The sequence below is a fragment of the Muntiacus reevesi genome, chromosome 4, assembly GCF_963930625.1.
Source record: "Muntiacus reevesi chromosome 4, mMunRee1.1, whole genome shotgun sequence".
NCBI classification, from domain to species: domain Eukaryota; kingdom Metazoa; phylum Chordata; class Mammalia; order Artiodactyla; family Cervidae; genus Muntiacus; species Muntiacus reevesi.
In genome coordinates, this window is record NC_089252.1 from 110,115,917 (window position 1) to 110,138,617 (window position 22,701).

At 43.9% G+C, this 22,701-nt stretch overlaps 1 protein-coding gene across 1 annotated transcript in view; it reads left to right on the top strand.

Moving 5' to 3' along the window:
• The first annotated feature begins 8,021 nt into the window (after positions 1-8,021).
• Positions 8,022-22,701, top strand: part of SCAP (SREBF chaperone) — a 98,347-nt gene continuing 83,667 nt past the window's right edge. The window contains exon 1 of the mRNA XM_065933834.1: positions 8,022-8,177. The gene's annotated coding sequence lies outside the window, so the exon portion shown is untranslated. The remainder of the gene's footprint in view (positions 8,178-22,701) is intronic.

Below are 22,701 nucleotides of genomic sequence, written 5' to 3' on the forward strand. Positions count from 1 at the left end.
GCCCACTTCCTGGGTTGGCCAGAAAGTTCATTCGTGTTTTTTTGGCAGCATCTTATGGATAAATATTGGTCCAACCCAGTATTTAGCCAGATGAAATTTATCAGATCTAACCAAGGTCTAAAATATTCTTTGGGGACTTTTTCCTCTCATGTAAAAAATTGTAGTTGTTTGAGCATAGAGCAGTATGTGTCTCATAAACCATGTTGAGGAACTTGCTGCTCTTTATATGTTTTGAAATTGTTAGTGCTTTTTTTTTTTTTTTTTTTCTCTTTTTTTCTTAGTGCTTTTTATTCTAATTTAGGACTTGGAGTTGGGTTGGTCAAGGTCAAGTAACTTTTTGGAGGTAATTTAAAACTTTTTCTTTGTTATTGGTCTTTATTTATGGCTACTTTTCTTTGTTATATCAGTTCTAGTACTATTTATTTCTGAAATAGTTACCCATTCTATTTGTTTTTCTGAAAAAAAGCCTTTGTAAACCAGATATACAATAAGAAACTTGTATCCAGAATATATAAAGAACTCTTACAATTCAATAAGAAGACAAATATCCCAGTTAAAAAATGGGTAAAAGATTTGAACAGACACCTCACCAAAGCAGGCATAGGAATAATCAACATACACATATAAAGATGGTCAGCATCTCTAGCCATTAGGGGAATACATATTAAAACCACCATGAGATACTACCATATTACCACTGAAACAACTATATAAAAAAATAATCTGACAATTAGGAGTGTTAGCAAGGATAAGGAGAAATTGGAACCCTTACATATGCAGGCAGGAACGTAAAATAGTGTGGCCACTTTGGAAAACAGTTGGGCAGTTTCTTAAAAATGTTAAATGCAGATTTACTGTATGACCCAGCCATTCAGTTCCTAGGTACTTACCCAAGGGAAGTGAAAACATACATCCACATGAACACTCATGTGAATGTTCACAGCGGTATTATTTATAATTGCCAGGAAGTGGAAACAACCCGAATGTGCATCAAGAGATGAATGGACAAAGTCTGATATTTCCATACAATGGAGTACTGTTTGGCATAAATAGAAGTGGAGTACTGATACATGCTGCAACAGGGATGAACTTCCATAACTCTGTGCCAAACAAAAGATTACATATCATGAAATCCTGAGGGATGGGGGGGGGGGGCGGTGGTGTTGGAGGTGGTGAGAAGGAGAAACAGCCCCACTGGGCTTCTTTTTGGGATGATGATAACGTTCTAAAGTTACATGATGGTGATAGTTGCACTTTACTAAAAATCTTTATACTTAAAACAGGTGAATTTTATGGCATTTAAATGACGGGTACTGAGGTTAGCATCCTGACTGCTCTGCACTGAGAGCTCTGTGTTAGTAACAAACATCCCCAAATCCTAGTGACTTCCATTAACAAACATAGTCTTCACTCGCATGACATGTCCAGGGGCGCAGCTCATTGCGACGGTCCTGCTCCAGGACCTCTCAGTCTGGGACCCAAGTGGAAGGAGCAGTCCCAAAGCAGGACTTGCTCTTTTGTCCAAGGGAAAGAACAAGAGGCTGATCCACACAGACCTGTGGAGGTCACGTTCACTCACACTCCGCTGACCAAAGCAAGACATGTGGTCAGGGCTGACACTGAAGTCGCTCACCCTACAGGGAGGGACCACGGTCACTTAACAGTGGGCAGGGCTGTGTGTAGGATCTGCTCATAGAGAAGGGAGCAATGAAGTCATTGACTATAATCTCAAGTGACTTAACCTCGCCAGCCCTGTTTCATCATCTACTAAATGGGGAGACAAGAAGCCTGTTTCATGGGGTTTAAAACACTATCAGGATCAAATAAGTGATGAATGTAACGTAGCCCTGGCACATGGGTTAAGCAGTAGCTGTTTTGCTGCAAACTCTTACCTTACAAGGCCCTGCTCACACTGCATCCCCTTGGTGGTCCCTTCTCTCTGGCAGCCTGCCCACCAACTCCCACCCACAGCACTTGAAAGCTCAGTGGCAAAAGTTCAACTTTGGGGTTGTGCAGATTGCCATTTGATGCTGCCTCTCTGAGACCTCAAACAGGTTGTTATGGCTCTAGGTGCTTTCAGTTTTGTATCCTTAAAATGAGGCGTATGTACCTGACCTGCCTCTAAAAGGCCATGGTGAGGATTTTATGAGGTATTAATAATATTGTAAAGCCTATTTCTGGGCTTTACAATCAATAGTTGTCACTATTATTGGCAGCTATTATGACCTCGTAATATTGCCTGTAAGGTTTTGTTTGAAGGCGCGCACTAAGACAGCTTCTCCAGCGCAGAGAATTAACTTGGATCCCTGTCTCTGACACGTTGTAGGAACTTGATAGTTAAAGGCATTGATTGAATATTAATACAACTTGGAGATTTTGAGTATTTTTAATGACTGTTATCACAGTTATTCAGATGACTGCTGGCTCTCAGAATCTAAGAGTTTTACCTGTGTTCATAGTGATATAAGTTGTTTGGAAACCACAGAGGTCAGTTTTCTTGGTTGCATCTTGGAACCTGACTCTGAAGTCCAGGTTCCCTGAGGTTAAGGTCATTTTCCTGACTGTAGAGCAGCTGCATGTCAGACCCTTAACTCAAATCCAAGGATTCTGGTCCTAAACCGGGCCTTTGCGTTCTTATCACATTGCCAGCTGCTATCACTAATGCTTAATTCAGCGTGAGCATGATCAGTAATGCAAGCGATTGCGAAGAGAGCGCCATTTCATCATGAACACCCTTCTCTGTGTCCATGACAGGCTGAGGTGGCCGGGCAGTGGTCTGGAACCCAGCCAGAGTCCTGTGGCTGTTATGTGCTTGATCAGTTACCAGAGTGACCCTGGGCAAATGTCCTCCCCTCTCAAGGAAGTTGTCTTCGTTTGTGAAATAAACCTAGCCCTTATTTTTCAAGGTTGTTATGAGATTTGGCTCCGCTTGGAATCTCAAGAACTGGGAATTGTTATTACTTCTGGATGAACTCTTAAGCTCCATTTTTTTTTTTTTTAAATTTTACTGTGGGGAGCAATCCAAAATAAGGTTGAGCTTTGGGTAGTAAGGGTAAAGCAAAGTGGAGCTTGTAGACCATTTCGATAAAAAATGTTGCCTGCCATTGAGCCATCAGCCCCTGCAGCTGCCTACCTCCCACCAGTGGTGCACCCGAGGGGCATTCAGGATGAAGAAAACCAGGGCACTAGCCCTCATGGTTAAGATGCACATCAATGGAATGATTTCAGTGAGCCCAGGCTCATGTCTTCCCATACCTCAGAGGTCTGTTTTTGTGGTTAGCAGTAGACTTTTGGTGTTTGACTACATGTTTTTTGTTTGTTTGCTGTGTATCCTGGCTCAGCTCTTACCTCTTTGAAGCAGCTCCTCAGAGCTATCTGAGAAGCTGTTTTCAGGCTGTAGTTAGTTGGCTGTCATGTCCCCAAAGAAAACACCATTCTCGCATCTAGGTTGTATGTTCTTTTTCAGTTGACAAGCTGTTCCACCCGAATTGTATTTAAAAACTAAAATCAGGCATCTGCAACTTACCTGGAAATGCATAAGAAATAAGATCGGTAGGTGGATAAGGGATGGTAGTTTTGGTTGTTTCTAGAAAAACATGTGATACTGTTTGTGTGTGCTCAGTTGTGCCTGACTCTTTGCAGTTTCATGGACTGTAGCCTACCAGACTCCTCTGTCTATGGACTTTTCTAGGCAAGAAAACTGGAGTCGGCTGCCATGCCTTCTCCAGGTGATCTTTGTGACCCAGGGATCAAACCCATGTCTCTTGCATGTATTGCACTGGCAGGTGGATTTTTTACCACTAGAAAATATCAATAGTTGTAGAATCTACACTACGTAGTTGTTAACTATATGTTTCTTTCAACTTTTCCCCATGTTTTCCTAATAATTTGTTGGAGAAGCCCTAACATCATGGCTACTTTACATTCAGCTCCTTGGGGACATTCAAGAGTGGATTCACCCTGGGTCCCATCAGTCTTAGGGTCCCCAGAGGGACCCCAGTGGTTCTTGTGCAGTGGGGGATTTTGGGCAGTGCTGCGGGGCACAGAGGCACTTAACCAAGTGTCAGTTCTGGAGGCCAGATCTTGCTGAGGGTCAGTCACCTGTAAACTAAGGCTGGGTGAAATGGTTGGGTGGGGAAGGGATGGGGAGTAAGCAGGGTGACAGGTGTACCCAAAAGACAGTCTAGTCATGTACATCTCTGTGGTGGGGGTTGTGAGAAGTTTCCGTTGCTCTCTGCAGAGAAGACTTTGGTCCCGTGGGTCTGGGGTGGGGCTCAGGAAGACTCCGACTTAACATTCCCCCAAGAGGTTCTGCTGTGAGCCAAGTTCAGAACCATATTCTTTGTAGGAATTTGACGGTGAAAAGGAAGAAATCGGGACTTGGTCACGCAGAGGGACATCACTCAGAAGACGAAAAACATTGGATAGACTTCATATTTGTCAAAAGGAATGAGGCAGTGGAGAGTGAAGGAAGACTGGTGACAGAGAACTGAGGTGTCTTTTGCCCAAGGCTTCCGAGGGGCCCGGTGATGGATTACAAAGGATCAGATGTAGAGTGATGCGAGCTGGGTCCTGGGTGTAGGTCAGTGTCCCCTGTACCGCTCTCTGTTGTTGCCCCCCTAAAAATAACAAAAAAAAATCTTCCTTTATAGAATAAACATTCTCTTCTAGAGCCAAAAGCCAAGTCTGAATACAGGGCAAAATGTTAAAAGGTCACTCTGGGCCGAGGTCAGCTGCCCCCATTTGTATGGTCAGGCCACTCAAGATGGCTGTTGTCTTGCTCTGGTACATTCTCCTGCCGGAGACATGCCTGCTTCACCTGTATGCTGCTCACGCGCCTGACCTTCCCAGTACTTTCCCCATCCCAGCTGGTGACTGTTCTGATCAAAGGGCCCATCTGGGGCATGCTCCCCCCGCTGGTTTCCTTGGTAACTAATGAGCCCACCTGACATCAATTCCCCTACAGCTGATAATCAGTTTCCCTTTCTTCTGCATCCCGCTTGCCACTGGTGGGGTGTTGCTCCAGGACCTTGCTTTAGACTAGGTAAGTTCCCCCATCTTTTATAGCAGGGGTCCCCAACCTCTGGGATCTAATGCCTGATGATCTGAGGTGCAGCTGATGTCATAATAATAGAAATAAAGTGCACAATAAATGTAATGCTCTTGAATCATCCCCAAACCACCCCTGACCCCAACTCCCCAGTCCATGGAAAAATTGTCTTCCACAAAACCAGTCCCTGGTGCCAAAGAGGTTGGGGACCACCTCTTCACACTGTTGATGTCTCTGTTGCTGACTCCAGGCTTGTTCTTCCGTCTTGAAGCGGGCAAGCACAGGGCTTGTAAGCCTGTGAGGGTGCAGCCCAATACCATTATTGTCTAATTTTGCCATGACGGTGGTGTGGGCGAGGAGGAAGGCAAGGTTTTGGAGATGTTGGTACAGGGTTGATGGGAGGGGGCATGACTGGCTTGTGAGGGGTAATGGGGGCTGGAGCTGCCTGAAGGGCTGCCACTGATTTTAGCCTTGGTGTGGTTACATCTGTCCTTTATGCAACCTCAGCAATGCCACCCTCAAGGGCAGGACAGGGTTCGTCTGCATGTCTAGATAGCTGTGGGGTGGATGTGGATAAACTGAGGGGCGTGTGCCCAGGGTAGCATGATGGGGTGAGGCTGACCCCTGACACTTGAGACCTGTGTGAGGCGTGATCAGGCCAAGTTTCCCTCAGACGCACAGACGATCACTACCCATCCCGGGAATGGACCAGCACTGGGTCCACTGGGACCTGTACCCTCGTCTCGGGCAGAGCCTCTTCTTGTGAGACCTGGTAACAAGATCTCGCTTGGGGTTTTTTGGAAGGTCAGATGCAAGGAATGTGCAAATTGCTCAGCTCAGCCATGTTGTCCAACCCAAATTCACATGGTGGGTGCACAATGAGGCCTGACAGACAGAAATGTAGGCCTTTGGAGCAGAGGAAGATATATTCCAAGGGTCACTTGAGGGGAATGGGTGACTCGTGCTTGAAAGACCTGAATGCCTACCATGGTTTTCTAGGCAAAATTTGGGGTGAGGGCTGCAGTGTGTTTGACTTTCTTCTCATTGGCTGGTGATGAACAGGGTGGTGGTCTAGGAAGCTTGTACTCAGCCTGAAGTTACTACCATCCACCTGGCTGGGGGCCTTCCTTCAAGTAGAAGAACTCAAAGGGCTTTGTTGTTATATAAATCCTGGCGGAGGAACCAGGACTGCTTTCCTCTGTTTCTGCATTCCCTCACTTCCTGGATTAGTAAGGGTTTGAATTTGCCCTTTGGAACTCAGGGAAGGTCAAGCCTTTTTCATACAAACAAGAAACAGGGACACCACAGAGAGGCTTTTTTTTACTGAGGAGTGTTACCTGAAAACCGGGTTCACCTCTTGGTGGGTAATGAGGCAACAGATACAACCAAGTCGAAGTTTGTGAGAAGGAACGTTTGCTGATTACTTGCTGCAAGTAAGGGGAACACCAGGCATCTTTCCCAAAGCAGCATCTCCCCAAACAGCAAAACTGGGAAAGGTTTAAGCTAAGGGTGTGTGCATGTTTGCTCAGTTGTGTTTGACTCTTTTTGGCCCCTGGACTGTAGCCCACCAGGCTTCTCTGTCCATGGGATTTCCAGGCAAAATACTGGAGTGGGTTGCCATTTCCTACTCCAGGGAGTTTTCCCGGTCCAGGGATTGAAACTGCAGTCCAAGTTTTAGTTGACTAGAGTCAGGAGGGTCAACACCATTGTTCCTTCCTCCACTGGGTGCAGGCCTGGTTCCTGCAGAACTCAAAGATGTAAGGTGGTGTAGATCCCTTGAGGGGGAACTAGGTCTCTCCTTTATCCCTACACTATTGATTGATGGCCTGTGTTCTGTTCCCGCATTTCTCTCTTCCCTTAAGATCATTAATTACTGACACATGTTCAAGGACAAGCATCGTGGTGGCCCTTACAGGGCCCTTAAATCATAGGAATGGAGCGCAGAATGTCAAGAAAGCCACATCTGGTGGCTGTCTCCGGGCACCCGGTAACTTACCTGCTTATTGGACGGCACCACAGGGTCCTGCTGGGTTTCAATCCCCTCTTTACCCTGATACTCCTCAGTCTCGAGGGAAACAGGCGGCCGATAAGAAAGGGAGTAACATTTGGCTAGTGAGGTCAATCATAAACTCCACAGAGGAACTTGGTTTTAGGGTGACTTGGTTGCAAGCACCTGGCAAGAGTAAACGGTGGACATAGCTATTGCTATTACAACAAACGTGTCCATGCAGAAAAACGGTTGTGTGCCCGTGAGCAAATGGAAGAATCTCAACACCCTGATCCTTCACTCCGAGGTGTCCACTGAGCACACATCAGCATCACTCTACAATCTTTTCCTTGGATTTTTTTAACGTGAGCTCAGTTTGAACCTTCTCTTAAGAACATCTTTCCACATTAGTTACGTATTCATAAAACTTATCCTTTTAAAGATAAAGATGAAATGGTAGGATAGCATCACCAACCCAATGGACATGAACTTGAGCAAATTCCGGGGGATAATGAAAGACGGAAGCCTGGCCTACTGCAGCCCATGGGGTCGCAAAAAGTCGGACACGATTTAGCAACTGAACAGCAACATCGTTTTCAAAAGGCCTTAGAGAAAGTCACTTTTATGGACATAATTTGACCCAACTGCATTTGTCGCATACTTCGGCTACTTTTACTTTTTCGGTGTTATGAAACAGGGAACCCGGCCCCCTGTGCGTGTTCTTGCTAATATACCCTGGAACGTGCTGTTAAAAAGTTCCGGTGCTACGCTCCTGGCTCTGTCCCAGCATGACGCTCTGCCTCGCCGGCCCCGCCCGGACATCTTCCCCACCAGGGAGTCGTTCGGCCCCGCGTCCGCCAGGGGGCGAGCGGGAGTCGCGGGCGGCGGGGCTGGACCACGCATGCGCGCGCCGCTGGGAGCACGTGTGAAGGGCGGTGGGGGCGGGAGCGGGAGGGGAAAGGTAGGAGGTGAGAGGTGAAGGGGCGGAGAGCTGCGCGGGCGCCGGGCGGCGGGGAGAGTGAGGGAGGGACGGAGGGAGGGCGCCTCGCACCGACCGCGCGGGCCGGGAGCGCGCACGCCGCGCCCCGCCCCCGTCCTCCCGCCGCGGCCGCCGCCGCCGAGAAGCTGTTGCCGCCACAGGTACCTCCGCGCGCGTCCCCTCAGCGTCCGCCGGCCGGCCCGGGCCTCACGCTGCGCGGCCCGCGGGGTTCCGGGATGGGGGCCGCGAGGGCCGCGGGCGCGCCGGCGTGGGCGCTGTCCAGCAGTCGTGAGGGCCGCGCCGGGAGACCGCGGCCGGAGAGGGGGCCGGGTTGGCGCGACCCCACCCTCACCGCGGCCGCGCGCCCGCCGCCCTCCTCCTCGGCCCCCGGCAACCGCTGGCCTGACAGGGGGTCGCGCTGTTGCGCCCCCGGGGCCCCGCCGTGCCCCGGGGAGCTGCCGGTTCTAGAACCTGCTTTTGGACCGTCTGGGTGTTGCGGGGAGGGGAGAGCACTCTGTCCGCACCTGTCTCTTCTGCGAGATCTGATTGAGAGGCAACACGTAGCTGGCTGCTTTCCTGGGTTATGCCTGGTTTCTGGTTTTCTGTTTCCCTCACACATCAACGTTGTCCACTACTGTTGCCTCTGTTTATATTCTGGTGGGCCCATTACCCCAGTGTACCATGCAGGAGCCTGAAGTCAGGATGGTTGTGCAGGTGGACGTGCTCTTGGCCGTGGTGACTTCTCCCGGTTCCGTCTCCCTCACTGCCCGCACCTTCTGTGGTGATAGAGCTGGGCGACTAACTTCTGGGGATTTTGCAATACATTTTGCGAAGCGGACTTAGTAAAGGTTTATTTCACGATGCTAGCCTTGAGTGTGCTTCTGACCCAGCGTTTGTAAAGTTGGGTTATGCAGTGGCCTTATGGGGATACTGCCATCTTAAGGTATCGAGCTAAAAACTGAAGCTTTTGTGAGGGAGTCAGGGGCAATTGTGTCCGGTTGGGTGTATTTTTAAGTGTTCCTCTAATTGACGACTTGTGTCTATAATTTTATGTTGATGAGACTTTTAGGTGTCTCACACATTTGCAGCATTTCCTGTGGGGGACTCGCGATGTTAAAAAAACCAAACACCCAGAATGTGTATTAGTATATCTCTACAGTCATTCTTTCGGTGGTTTATTGAAACTGAAATAATTCTCAGTGATTATGAACAACTCTGGTGTCTGAGAGACCTCGCTTTTCTTTTGCTGTTGTGGCAAAAAGAGCACCTCTCCCGTGGTCTCCGTGTGCTGTGTATTTACTGGCTTAGGTCTCTCTCACTCTCCCCCCGCCCCGCCCCCTCATCTAGATTGGTTTACTGTCTGGAGGTGGGTATAGAAAAGAAACTCTGCTACTCCTGGTTTATAACAATGGAAGCATGAAGATTGTGAATTGCTCGAGGTAGTTTATGAAGAAGTCACCTGTCCAGTTGGGAGATGAGCCATACCTGGGGGGTTTGGTACATAGGCATTTCTTAACATTTGATGGTAGACTTTAGAGGATGCTTACTCTTAGTGTGTACTTGAATGTGTCCCAAGGACTGTGGAATAACACAGGGTTATGTGTTACTTGCTTACCCTCACCCTCGGTGGCCGTTTGGTTCCCACTAGTGTTAGTTGGAGGAGGAAATAACAACCCACTCGAGTCTTCTTGCCTGGAGAACCTCATGGACAGAAGAGCCTGGCAGGCTACAGCCCATGGGGTCGCAAGAGTCGGACACGACTTAGCGACTAAAGAGAGAGAGAGAGTGTTAGTTTTACTGGCTCTGGCAGGCACTTCATGTAGAGTTTGTATCAACACTCCCACTGAATGGATAAGAAGACTCCCTGCTCATAGAGAAATTGAGTTGCCAGGGTTACCCAGCTTGTACTGGGGATCAGGCCTTCAGAGCACATCTGCCCAACTCCACTACCTGCTACTTCCACAGTAGAAGTGCAGAAGTGAAAGCCGCTCAATCGTGCCCGACTCTTTGCGACCGCATGCACTGTCCAGTCTGTGGAATTCTCCAGGCCAGAGTACTGCAGTGGGTAGCCTTTCCCTTCCCCAGGGGATCTTCCCAACCCAGGAGTCGAACCCAGGCCTCCCACACTGCAGGCGGATTCTTTACCAGCTGAGCCCCAAGGGAGGCCTTCCACAGTAACATATTCCCTTCTTATGTTGGCTGCTGAAACTAAGTCCAGGTGACTTCTTTTGCCTCCTGAAGTAATAATTCTGGGTGAGATATTTTATTCAGCACTCGGGCTATCTAGATTCTCTGCCGAGTGCTCTCATAGCAGCCTGTCTCTCTTAACCATCATAATAACCAGGAGGGATGACCCTGTTATCACCCTCTTCACTCATTACTTTGAGAGACGTTATCTGACTGGCCCTGGGTCACCCGGTGAGTTAGAAGCCAAGCCCAGTTGCAAACCCAGGTTTGTCTGAAAACAGAGTCCATGCTTTTATGCCGTTCTTGCGTCTGCTGGCTTCAGTCTTCTCCACTACCCACCAAGTGAGAGGTAGCAGAAGACGATGTTGGGGTGAAGGGAGGAGCCCAGAGTCCCAGACTTGAGTCAGGGATGGTGGAACTCAACAGGAAGGAGATTTTCATTTGACCTCTGTATTCCGTAGCTCCCCCTCGAGTGGTCCAGGACACAGCTTACAGGGTTCCTGGACTGTGCAGCTTTGCAGTAGAGTCCAAAGGGGGTGTGTGTACGCATCACGGGGGCACATGAGTCTCAGAAACAAAAAATAAAGCCAGTCTTTTTATTTCAGCCTTATTTAATTTTTATTTTGTATTTTATAAGTACAGTTGGTATTATCACAGTAGTACATATATATAATTTTTACACAAAAATTGGGGATATGTACACACATATTGGGGATATGTACTTGAATTTTTGTTGTTGGGAGTTCATAAAAACATTAAGAAACCACTGGTTTATTTAATACTCAGCATTTTCTGAATTCATAAAATATATAAAGTGTCATGCTAACCATTTGTTCCTAAGTTGGAAGTCTAGTAAAGTTCAGTGTAATTCTACATAATCAGAGAGGATATTTTATGTTAATAACCAATTACAAATTATTTTAGAAATTGCATTCTGAGTGTGAAAGATTTGGTTTTTCAGCAACCTTTATGTTGCAAATATAGTAGTACTTTTTATGTTTGAAGCTATAGTGACTGACATAGTTCTTTAAAAGTTAAAGTTTTGGGAATTCCCTGGCTGTCCAGAGGTTAGGGCTCTGTGCTTTCATTGCTGAGGGCCTGGGTTCAATTCCTGGTCAGAGAACTAAGGTCCCACAAGCTTTGTGGTGTGGCAAAAAAAAAAAAGGAAGTTAAAATTTTGTTGAACCTCTTCTGTTTTTTTTTTTTTTCAGAGTTTAAATTTTTTATCTTATATTGGATTATAGCCAAGTAACAATATTGTGGTAGTTTCAGATGAGCAGCAGAGGGATTCCACCATCCATATACATGTATCCATTCTCTCCCAAACCCCCCTCCCATTCAGGCTGTCACACGTGGTAACTTTGAGCAGAGTTCCCTGTGCTGTGTAGTAGGTCCTTGTTGGTTGTCTCTTTTAAATAGTGGTGTGTACATGGCCTTCCCAAAGTCCCGAACTTCTCCCTTCCCCCTGGCAACCATAAGTTCATGTTCTGTTTTGTAAGAAAATTCATTTGTGTCATTTCTTTTTAGATTTCACATATAAGGGATGTCAGAAGATATTTCTCCTCTGCCAGACTTACTTCACTCAGTGTGACACTCTCTAGGTCCATCTGCGTTGCTGCAAATGGCGTTATTTCATTCTTTTTAATGGCCGACTAATATTCCACTGTGTATATGTGCCACATCTTTATCCATTTCTGTGTCGATGGACATTTAGGTTGCTCCCCGCTCTTGGCTGTTGTAAGCAGTGCTGCAGTGAACGTTGGGGCGCATACATACTTTTGCATTGTGTTTTTCTCTGGGTATGTGCCCAGGAATGGGATTGCAGGGTCATATGGTAGTTCTGGTTCTAGTTTTTTAAGGACCCTTCATACTCTTCCCCTTATTGGCTGTATCAATTTGCATTCCTGTCGACATTGTAGCAGGTGAACTTCTTCTATTTTGAACAAGTTAATTGAGTTTGAAGCCCAAGAGACTAATCAGTGTACACAAATATGGCGTTTGTAATAGTTGTAGTTGTGCTATTCTGCAACCTTAGAATATTTTCAAATCATCTAAATGTTGAAATTCTAAGCATGTTGATTCCTTATCACTTCTTGCAAACTAGATTCTTCAGTTCATTCCACTGCAGTGGTTAGTACATTAGTTCAGAATGAGTGGTTTCAGAATTCTAATTAAAAAATATCTTTGTCATCTTCCAGCTTATTTCAAAATTGAATAGAGTAGTGTTCTTCAGGAGTGTAGGTTAAAATAACAGAATGGGTTTTGAGCAAGAAATATAGTTTCCTAATTATATAAGCTGATTTATCCAGATGAGACAGTATTACTTCATACCTAGGTTCTCACACTTAAGTGTGAATTGAAATTACCTGGAAGAGTTGTTTTCACCTCACCTCCAGAATCTGTAGGTCAGAGGTAGACCCTGGAATTTGAAATTCGAACAAGTTACTAGGTGCTGCTGCTGTTGCCTTGCATGCTTAGTTGATAAGTCGTGTCTGACTCTTGTGACCCCATGGACTGTAGCCCACCAGGCTCCTCTGTCCATGGGATTCTCCAGGCAAGAACACTGGAGTGGGTGGCCATGCCCTTCTTCAGTGGACCTTCCTGACCCAGAGATCGAGCTGGCTTCTCCTGTGTCTCCTGCGTTGCGGGTGGATTCTTTACTGCTGAGCCGCTGCTGCCCGAGGGAACCACAGGTTGTGAGCCCTGGCCGTAAAACCAGAGCACAAGGCCAGTGTTTGCATGTTTCACTTGGAATCTCATCAGCATCGCCTTACCGTTTTGCCAAGCTCGGACAGTCCTCCGAATTAATGACGACTCAGCTTACCGTTTTTCAGTGATATGATGGTGCCAAAGCAATCATATATTCGGCAGAAACCATGCTCCAAGTTTTGAATTTTTTTAATCTTTTCAGGGCTGTGATATGTTGACAGCAACACTCTACTGATGCTGGACAGCGGCATTGAGCCACAGCTCCCAGTCAGACATGTACTCATGAGGGTGACCAACCAGTACACTTAGAGCCATTCTGGATTCAGACAAGCATTTTTTCATTTTCAGTATGGTATTCAATAAGTTACATGAGATATTCAACACTTTTTTTTAAAATAGGGTTAGATGGTTTCGCCCAACTTTAATGTCAGTGATCTGAGCACATCTAAGGTAGGCTAGGCTTTGTGATGACATCCAGCGGGCTAGGTGTACTAAATGCAATTTCGGCTTTACAGTGTTTTCAGCTTAGGATGGGTTTATCAGCCCGTACCTGGAGGAGGGCATGGCAACCCACTCCAGTGTTCTTGCCTGGAGAATTCCACAGACAGAGGAGCCTGACAGGGTACAGTCACGGAGTTGCCCAGAGTCGGACATGACTGAGCGACTAACACACAGACACACACACCAGGATGTAACTCCAGTATAAATTGAGGAAGAGCTGTACGTATCTGGCTCTTGTTTTCAGTCAATTTCCTTTTTATTTTTAGATATTATCATAATTATATTCTCAACTGTAGTGCTATTTCTGCTTTCCCTGCAGTTTCTAAGTTGACGAATTAGTTTTTTTTTTAATTGGAATCACTCATCCTCTTAAGAATTAACAAGCTCACCCGTGTGCGAGCACACAGTTTACAGTGTCTGTAATCCCGGTGGTAATCACCTGCAGGGTTCTTCTCAGGCTGCTTCCCTGCTCACTCTTTTTTTCTTTCTCTGTGTAATGGGTTCATACTGTTTTGTATCCATTTTCTGTGTGAACACTTTTTTCATGTATAAAACTGTTCTAGAACATTTTTGGTTTTTTTAAAAAACATGGGCTCTCATTTATTTTGATGTTTTTCAGTGGCTTTCTTTTTGAGCAGCCTTGTCCAGTCCAGCCTGCTGCCTGTGGCTGTGGGCTTCATTTGCGCCTTTCAGAAGACCGCGCTGTCACTCACGAAGTCTTCAGTCATGGTCTCTCTCTCTCTCTCAATCTTCAGTAGCTCCCCACTCTCATAATCTGCCCCAGGTTGGCACATCCACCCCTTCTTCCCTCTACCAGGCAGTGTTTATGCTGCCTTATCTTTTTTTTTTTTTGTAAGAGGCCACTTGGATAGAAGAATTTTTAAAATAAATTTATTTATTCATTTATTTTTGGCTGTGTCGGATCCTCTAGTTGCAGTGAGTGAGGGCTACTCTCCAGCTGCCCCCTGCAGGTTTTCACTGTGGTGGCTTCTCTTGGTGCTGAGCCCAGGCTCTAGGGTACCCAGGCTTCAGAGGTTGGGATGCATGGGCTCAGCACTTGAGGCTCTTGGGCTGCAGAGGACAGGCCCAGCAGTTGCAGTGCACAGGCCCAGTTGCTCCACGGCACATGGGATCTTCCCAGACCTTGGATTGAACCCGTGTCTCCTACATTGACAATTGGATTCTTATTCATTGAGCCCCCAGGGAAGCCCTGTGCTGTCCCAGCTTCAGGGAGAAATTAGTTCGCATCTTTCAGGCATGAGCCCTGGTTGGGTTTGACAGTCATTCTCAGTTGTCCCCCCAGCAACAGTGACTGTTAGGAATACCAAAACCTGCCTTCAGCAGGCAACAGAGAATGTTGCATCTCATATTCTTGTCAGGAGGATAAGCTTGAATTCTTCACCCCCTCAAAAGCTGTCCTGAACTCAGCTGTGGTGAAGAATGTCCGTGGGGTTGTCCTGGCGCCTGCTTCGGTGCACCTGTCCCAGGCAGTGTTTTGTCTTTGAATGAAACTGGATCATTAGCAGCATGTTTCTGGCCGCCTTCTGCTTCACACGGCCCTGTCAGCTCATGTTAAGAGCTGTACAAGAAGCCTCCAAGAAAATCTGTGAGTCCAATTAGAAATTTCCTTCAGGTCCAGTGCGTGGGAGTGGTCATCCCTCTTCTGAACCATTGGCTTGATTTTGTTTAAACCACACTGTGAAGTGTGTCAGAATGGTTCTGTCTGCCTTGGTCCCTAGGGAGCTCATAGTCTCATTTCTGTTCAGAGTCCTCTGGTTTGTGCGTTCTATATTAACCTTACTTTTGGCTTATGACATTGTTTTTTTTCTTTTTAATGACTAGACATTTTGCTCTTTCTCTCAAATTTTACCATAAAAAACACATTTCATGTCTTTTCTAAACATTACAGTGATTACATTCTTGTCTCCAAATCTGTGTTCCTATCCTATATGCTTTCATTTTTTTTTGTACACTTGAATCCCTCTGAACCCTGCTTTCGCTTACCCCCTGCCATTTCCTTATTAGTTTTTGTTGTTCCAGTTTTCTATTGTGGTAAATATACAAGTTTCCATATTAACCATTTTAAGTGTACAGTTCAGTGGTATTAAAAAACATTTATAAATTTTTGCAACATTACCACCATTGTTTCTGTGCTGTGGATAATTGTGTCTGACTGCGACGCCATGAACTGTAGCCCACCTGGCTCCTCTGTCCCTGGGATTCTGCAGGCAAGAGGACTGAAGTGGTTTGCCATGCCCTCCTCCCGGGGATCTTCCCAGCCCAGGGATTGAAGCCAGGTCTCCCGCATTGTGGGCAGATTCTTTACTGTCTGAGCCACCGGGGAAGCCCAAGAATGCTGGGCGGTAGCCTATCGCTTCTCCAGGGGAGCTTCCTGACTCAGGAAGTGAACCAGGACCTTCTGCATTGCAGGCGGATTCTTTATCAGCTACAGGGAAGCCCATTCTCTCTTTTCATTTTGCAAAACTGAAGCTCTGTATCCATTAAGTAGTAACTAATTTTCTCCTCTCCCAAGTACCTGGCAGTAACCATCCTAAATACTTTATATAACTATGATTTTGACCAAGTATATCATGTAAATGGAATTATACTCTGTTATTCTCTTTGTGACTGGTGTGTTTCATGTAGCATAATATTCTCATGGTTCATGTTGTAGCATGGGTCAGAATTACTTCCTTTTAAAGCTGAATAATATTCTGTGTATATACCTCATTTTGTTTATCATCTGTTGATAGACATTTTTATTGTTTCTACTTTCTGGCTGTTGTGAGTGATGCTGCTAATAACATGGGTATACAAATATTAGTTCAAGAACTTGTTTTCAGTTCTCTTGGGCCAGCACAGAAGTGGAATTGCTGGATTGTATGGTAATTCTATGATTCATTTTTTGGGAACCATCAGACTGTTTTCCCCAGAGGCTGTACCATTTTACATTCTCGCCAGCAATGCACAAGATGTCCAGTTTCTCCACATCCTTGCTAGCACTTGTTTTCTCTTTTTTTGATAGTAACCATTGTAATGCCTATGAGGTGATTGTCTCTCTTTGCAGTTTTTAAAAAATTTTTTTTGGTGAACAAATTTCTTAAGAGATTTCTTAAAATCAACATAGAAAATGGTTGCATAGTACAGATCTCAACTATTCACTGAGAATACATTTAAGAATAATTTTATTATATATAAACATTTATTTTAATAATACTCTTTATCACTTTAACTTGCATCATTCCAGTATGAAAATGTTTAATTGAAGAAAGAATATTTCTTTAAAACTCTAAATAAAGAGCTTTATTGATGAAATTTGCAGCAGTACAGTCTTTAGAAATACATAGTTGTTCATTTTACAGTAATGCTTCCCCTTTAAAAATTTGTCCGTTTGTCACAGATTTAAAGTACAAGGTACCTAACGCTCTGAAAGTATATGTAGGGTAAGTGAACCAAATCTTTTCTCAAGTATCAGTTCTTCGTAAGTCCTACAAATTTGTGTGAACATACTTGTTGTATATATTAAATATCTTTTCTGTTGTTAATTTGTAATATTCTACAAAACTCAAACATTTTTATATATATCACGGGCAGCTTATTTTAGCATTTTACCTGTAAAAAACACTGATCTATGTACTTAAAATGATTTCTTGAAAAAACATTTTCCATAATATAGTCCAGCATTTAACAAATAATAAAATTTATCCCTTGATCAGTATTCATATTAAGAGTAACTTTCTTGCTTGCGAGTGAAGGTTTATGACCTGAGATAGGATCCATTGACAGCATCATACATTGATTCAGAAAGATATCTTCAGTTACTAAGGCAGAAGTGAAAGTGTACTCTAGAAGATATGAGCCTAGAAGAGAGCAGCATTTCTAAATCTCATTTTACATGTGTACTTTGAAATTTATTATAGCATAAGCAGTTTAACAACTAAATATCTTGATCACAGAGTTGACCATTTTTTTAATATTCCTGAAGTTCGTGTACTCAATTTGATCTTAAAACCTTTTAAAAGTATCCATAATTTAAATGATAAATACTCACATGTACACCCATGGCTGATTCATGTCAATCTGTGGCAAAACCCACTACAATATTGTAAAGTAATTAGCCTCCAATTAAAATAAATTAAAAAAAAGGTAAATACTGCCTTAAATTTGTGCTTATACAGTTTATAAAATGGATGAAAGAGACAACAGAGGAGATGTCTAATAAATTGATGTAAGTTTGCAGCAATATGTATTTAAGTATACTGGCATCTGCTTTAATTCGTGAAAAAAGAAATTATGAGTTTGTATCCTGAACCCACAACCTAGTATTGATTGTGCGTATGTGCTAAGTCTCTCTAGTGTGTCCAATTCTTTGTGACCCTGTGGACTGTATGTAGCCCACCAGGCTCCTCTGTCCATGGGATTCTCTAGGCAAGAATACTGGAGTGAGTTGCCATGCCCTCCTCCAGGGGATCTTCCCCACCCAGGGATTGAACCTGTGGCTCCTGTGGTTCCTGCATTGCAGGCTGATTCTTTACCTCTGACCTGCCGGGGAAGCCCAGTATTGATTGTATATTGTCTCAAATTACTAGCCCCTTGCTTCACTTCACGTTGCTAAATCCTGCCTTCCTAAATGTTTATAAATGGGCAGGAGTCTGTAGTGGTGGGTTTTTGTTTTTGTGTTTTCAGTCCCAGCAGCTGTAGCACTGGCACTGTCCTAGGTTCAGAGCAAGTTCAGTTAACATTTCTGAAGTGTTTTCCGTGGTTGCTATTGACTTACTGTAATTTGAGTTTGCATTTCCCTAGATATCAGTAGTGTTGAGCACTTTTTCATGCTTTTATTAGTCATTTGTATATCTTCTTTGATTAAATGTCTATTCAAGCCCTTTGCCCATTCTTTAATCAGATCACTTTTTAAAAATTTTTATTAAAAATAAATTATTTATTTGTTTTTAAACTCTTAATTTTGTATCAGATTTTTTTGTTGTCATTGAGTTTTAGGACTTTTCTTTATATTCTAGATATTAATCCTTTATCAGATATATGACTTGTAAATATTTTCTCCCATTCTGTGGGTTGCCTTTTTACTCTGTTGACAGTATCTTTGTATTTTTGGTCCATGCTGCACAACCTATGGGACATGAGTTCCCCAACCAGGGCTTGAATCTTGGGCCTTGGAAGTGAGTATGTGGAGCCACAGCCATTGGATCCCAGGAAGTTCTTTGTTGATAGTTTCTTTTGGTGCACACAATTTAAAAGTTTTTATGAAGTCCAGTCTGCTTATGTTTCTTTTGTTCCCTGTGCCTTTGGTATTATACCAAGGAATTGCCAAATCTAATGTGAAGCTTTTGCCCTCTGTTTTCTTTTAAGAGTTTTTAGTCTTTAAGGTTAGGTCTTTCATCCTTGTGTATTCATTGCTGCTAAATTTTGTAAAGGAGTTCATTCTGAAAAAGCCTTGTACATTTCAAAGGCCTTCTCTGTTTATTAATGTTTATTATCATTAAATTGAAATATACACAAAAGCAGAGAGTAGTGGTCCATTGTGATGTATCACTTAGTTACGTCTCATCCTTACTGATACTTTTTTCTTGGCTACGCCACTCAGCATTTGGGATCTCAGTTCTTCAACCAGGGATCGAACCTGCACCCCGGCATTGAAAGCGCAGTCTTAACTGCTAGACCGCTAGGGAAGTCCTTTTTTATTTTGTGGGGGGTACTTTAATAATTGTATATTCATATAACTCCCAGTACCAGACTGAGAAGAAATAGTGCGTTGATTATACATATACAGAACATACATATAGTGTATGTTGCATATAAAGTAATGTAGCAATTTCCCTCCAAATTCCTTAATACATTACATGTTCTCAAATAATATGTCTTAGTTTTTAGATGATTGCAAGCACAGTCATGTGTCCCAACACTTGTTATTTTTCTGTTTTTTAAGAAATAAAAGCCGACCTATTGAGTGTGAAGTGATATCTCATTATGGCTTTGATTTGTATTTCTGTAATGATTAGTGATGTTGAGCAGTTTTATGTGCTTTTTGTCCATTTGTATTCAGTGTATCTATTCAAGTCATTTGCCCTTTTCTCTCTTTTTTTTTTGGCCAAGCAGCGGGCACATGGGATCTTAGTTTCCCGACCGGGGATTGAACCCGTGCCTGTTGCAGTGGAAGCACAGAGTCCTACCATTGGACCCCTGGGGAAGTCCCTACTTACCCATTTTTGAATTGAGTTTTTTGTTGTTGCTGAGTTGTGGCAGTTCTTTCTGTATTCTGGATATTAATCTCTTCTTAGATATATGATTTGCCAATATATTTTTCCATTCTTTGAGTTGTTTTTCCACTCTGTCGGTAGTTTTCTTTGATGTACAAAAATGATTTTCTTTTTTTTTCCTGTGCTTTTGGTGTAATGTCCACAAAATCCTTTCAGAATCAGTATCATGAAGGTTTTACCCCTATGTTTTTCTTTTAAGAGTTTTGTTAGTTCTAGTTCTTTGTTTAGGTCTTTGATCAATTTTCAGTTAATTTTTATATACGATGTAAGGGTCCACGTCAACTTTTTTGCATGGGGCTGTCGTGTTTTCCCAGTACCAGTTCCTGAAAAAACTTTTACCAGGTGTCCCTCTCATCTCTTGGCTCTCTTGGGCACTCTCTCCCTCACGAACAGGTCTTTTGCATGTTTTGTGTTTGGAATGGAACCATTTTTCATGTGGTGTTTATATTAAAAACTCTTGAGACAGTAATAAAATCTAGATTCATCACACCTTCACTTTTGAGAAAACTCTCAAGAAGCTTGGTACTTTCCAGCAGAGCACACTTCTGTCAGGAAGCCACAGGCAAGAGGCTTCCATTCTGTGAGGTCTGGACATCCCTTTGTGTGGTGAGAGCAGGGGTCTGGTCCTGGCCGTGCTTCTGAGACCAAGACTGAGGGCACCCTACCTCTGGGCCAGCAGTCTTACGAGATGACAGGCCTTCCCCATTGAACTCCTGCATTGTTTCTAGCTTTAACACAGATTCTTTGCCCATGTTCTTAGTAGTCAGTTCAATCCATTTGTTAGTCATTGCTGACGATGTCAAGAGGGAATGAAAATGTAGGTTGCTGGCGTTGTGGAAGAAAGTCTTCAGTGTATCTGTTGATGCTGAATTGTGCAGAGGGGTCAGCATCCTGTAATGGTTATTTGCGATGACCATCACAACTGTTAAATTAGGCTTCCTTCAATACGGGTATTGCTGCGCCATCCCAACAATTACCCTAATTGTGGCAATAGTCATCCTCTTGAATATTATGTTTTCAGGCTTCAAATTCTTTGAAACCAGCTTTCATTCATTAACTGAAACTCCTTTCTTTTTTCAGTACTGTTAATTTAAGTCTGCTGAAAATCCTTCCAGCTTATTTGGGTAATTTTAATGCTTAGAGAAGCAGAATTTCCTGTCCTGGTCATTGATCCACTTTGCAAATCAACTTGCCCTCCAAAGATAAATTCTTTGCACCAGTGGACTAGTTTAGTACAGTGAACAGACCTACAGTGACTTTCCTCTCGGCACCAAATGAGGTGCTGGCCACTCTAGGGAACACAAAGGTGATTCAGCTGTGACCTCCCAGGAGGGACCTCAGTCAGTCAGAACAAACACAGAGCCAAGTGGAAATACAGTTACAGAAGCTCAGAGTAGAAGGCTGCTGCTCCTGGAAGGCGGCCTTCACTTTTTTTTTTTTTTTTTTTTAATTTTAGCTTTTCAGGGCAGTACTGTATTCACTTAGCACAAAATTTAAAAGGTACAGCAGGGTGTACACCAGAATGTTTCCCTTCCGTCTTGCCCCTGGACACCAGATCCTTTTCCCAGAGGCAGCCAGAGTTACAAGTTTTCGAGTGTCTGTTCAGGCCTGTTCTGTGCGTAATACAGACGAATACACAGAGAACTCCTTTCTTTTACATGAAAAGTAGTGCACTTGCTCTTTTCACTGTTTGTGATAGATCGTTGTCAATACGTAAGAGCTTTTTATTGTCTTTTACAACTGGAGAATATTCCATTGTCAGGATGTAGTTTTATTTAGCCAGCGCTCTATGGATGGGTGTGTAAGGTGTTTTGCCTTTTGCTGATGCAGACACCGCCGAGGCGTTCCGTATGCGTCAGTCCACGCGTGGCCGAGGGCCTGTGTCCCTTCGCTTACCCGAGCAGGAGTGCTGGGAGGCGAGCATGTGCTCTTGTGGGGGTGAGCACTCTCACAGGTTACACCTCCGCAGAGGCTTTGTGCACTTCAGCTCCCAGCCAGTGCGCAGCGCCTGTTTATCCACACCCTCACCAACACAGTGGTATCTCACAGTCTGGACTTGGCCAGTTTTTTTGTTTTTAAATGTATTTATTTGGCCGTGTCGAGTCTTAGTTGCAGCACGGGGGATCTTGGTTGCATCATATGGACTCTCTGGTTGTGGCACAGTGGCTCAGGAGCTGTGACTCACGGGCTTAGTTGCTCCGAGTCCTGGGGGATCTAGCTTCTGGACCAGGGATCAAACCCGTGTCCCCTGCATTGCAAGGCAGATTTTTAACTGCTGAATCACCAAGAAGTCCTGATCTTTGCCAGTTTGTTATGTTAAAAAAGAAAAACTACATTCCCCCCCACCCCCCCCAAACTTCTTAGTTCATCCTGTGGAAAAGTTAATTTAAGATTTAAGGGCCATTTCCATTTTCTGTGAAGTCAGTTGTATCCTTGGCCTGTTTTTCTCCTGGGCTTTGGTGTTTCTTAATTTTGTAAAAAAAATTATATAGGAAGAAACTTTGCACTTTGTCAGTGATAGGAGTTGCAGTTATATTTTTATAGATTTTTAAATATTTTTTATCGATACTTAGGATGATTTTGTCATGAAAAAAAAAATGATTTTTAATTGACTTTTTAAGGCTTTTGGGTTCTCTGTCATAGATAGAAAGATTTCCCCTGGTAGAAGTGTGTGAAAAATTATCCTGTGGTTTCTTAAAGTACTTTTTATGTTTCATTTTTAACCTTTTAGTCTTTATCCATTTGGAATTTTTTTGGTGTGAAGTTGTGGGTCCAATTTAATTTTTCCCAATTGGCTGCTCATTTGTTGAAATACCTTTTTTTGAACAATTCATCTTTTCCCCACTTCTTTAAATATCCTTTTATCATTTACTATGTGTGATATACTTTGCCACATATCATGTATATTGGGTCTATTTCTGGACTTTCAATTGTAGATATTAATCCATGTTTTAATGTGTTGGTATCATTGTTTTAGTTACCCTAGTTTTATAGCAAATTTCAGTGTTTGGGA